Below are 1635 nucleotides of genomic sequence, written 5' to 3'. Positions count from 1 at the left end.
AGGGGCAGGGGCGCGGCCCGGGGCGTCTCTGCGCTACGTGCGGAAACGTGAAGGTGGCCTCTCGGTTACAAACGAGCAAAGGACAAAAGACTGGAGTGGTGCTAGCCCGGGCTGCTGCAGCAACCTCACTGCGGCAACAACACGTATGAAACGTACGTACACAACAATCGGTTATGTATATATTATACACGTACACACACAACACTAATATAATATCTATATGTATATATACACAACAAATATATATATCTAGATATATAGATAACAAATATTACAGACACACACACACACACATATATATATATATACACACACACACAGAGCAACAAATATAAAATATATACCTACAACACCCAGTATCATAGACTCATAGATGTAGGGTTGGAAGAGACTTTGTAGACCTAGGCTGACCCCTTCCCTGGGCAGGAAGAAAACGGCTCAAATGACCCCGGCCGGGTAAACATCAAGCTTGCTCCTAAAGGCCCCCAGGGTAGGAGCCAGCACCACTTCTCTCGGCAGTTGGTTCCAGATCCTAGCCGCCCTGACAGTGAACTAGCGTCTTCGGATGTCTAGTCTGAACCTACTCTCTAGCAATTTATGGCCGTTATTCCTTGTTACTCTGGGAGGTGCTCAGGGGAACAAGGTCTCTCCCAAACCCCGCTGGTCCCCCCTGGTAAGTTTATAGACGATCACCAGGTCCCCTCTCGGCCTTCTCTTGTGGAGACTGAACAGGTTCAGGTCCCGTAGCCTCTCCTCATAGGGCCTGCTCTGCTGCCCCCTGATCATGCGGGTGGCCTCCTCTGGACCCTCTCTATGCTGTCCACATCCCTCCTGAAATGCGGCGCCCAGAACTGGACGCAGTAGTCCAGCTGGGACCTGACCAGTGTCGCGTAGAGGGGGAGGATCACCTCCTTGGACCTGCTCGAGATGCATCTGTGGATACACAACAAGGTATGGTTAGCCCTACTGACTGTTCTCGCATTGGCAGCCCATGTTCATCCTGGCCCCACACTGTCGGCCCATGTTCATTGTGGCATCAATGATGACTCCAAGATGCTTTTCTGTCTCAACACTGGCAAGAAGGGAGTCCCCCAGCCTGTAGGTGTGCTGCTGGTTCCCACTGCCCAAGTGCAGCACCTTGCACTTGTCAGTATTGAGTCCCATCCTATTTTCATTTGCCCACCCCTGTAACCTGTCCAGGTCTTGCTGTAACCTGTCCTTCCCTTCTTCCCTTCTCACCCCAAATCTTGGTGTCGTCTGCGAATTTAAACAGGCTGCTCTTCACCCCCTCGTCCAAGTCACTAATAAAAGATACTGAACAGTGCAGGCCCAAGGACCGAGCCTTGGGGGACCCCACTGCCTACTTCCCTCCAGGTCGAATATGACCCGTCCACCACCACTCTCCGAGTACGACCCCTCAGCCAATTTGCGACCCATCTGACTGTGCAGGCATCAGTGCCACAGTCGCCTAGCTTTTTAACGAGGATGGGATGGGACAGAGTGTCAAAGGCCTTGCTGAAGTCCAGAAAGACTACATCCACAGCGACACCTGCGTCCAGTGATTTTGTGACCTGATCATAGAAGGCAATCAGGTTGGTCTGACAGGACCTGCCTCTAATGAACCCATGCTGGTTG

The 1635-nt window shown here is 51.7% G+C and overlaps 1 long non-coding RNA gene across 1 annotated transcript in view; it reads left to right on the top strand.

The window, feature by feature from the left end:
- Positions 1-8: 8 nt before the first annotated feature.
- The window catches only part of LOC102376336, a 15027-nt gene continuing 13400 nt past the window's right edge, over positions 9-1635 (top strand). Inside the window, exon 1 of the long non-coding RNA XR_322976.3 lies at positions 9-152. This is a non-coding gene — a long non-coding RNA (uncharacterized LOC102376336). The remainder of the gene's footprint in view (positions 153-1635) is intronic.

The sequence above is a fragment of the Alligator sinensis genome, unplaced genomic scaffold (genome assembly GCF_000455745.1).
Source record: "Alligator sinensis unplaced genomic scaffold, ASM45574v1 scaffold721_1, whole genome shotgun sequence".
In the NCBI taxonomy this organism is placed as follows: Eukaryota; Metazoa; Chordata; order Crocodylia; family Alligatoridae; genus Alligator; species Alligator sinensis.
The sequence above is the reverse complement of the archived record's forward strand: the minus strand, read 5'-3'. Positions and strand labels throughout refer to the sequence as shown.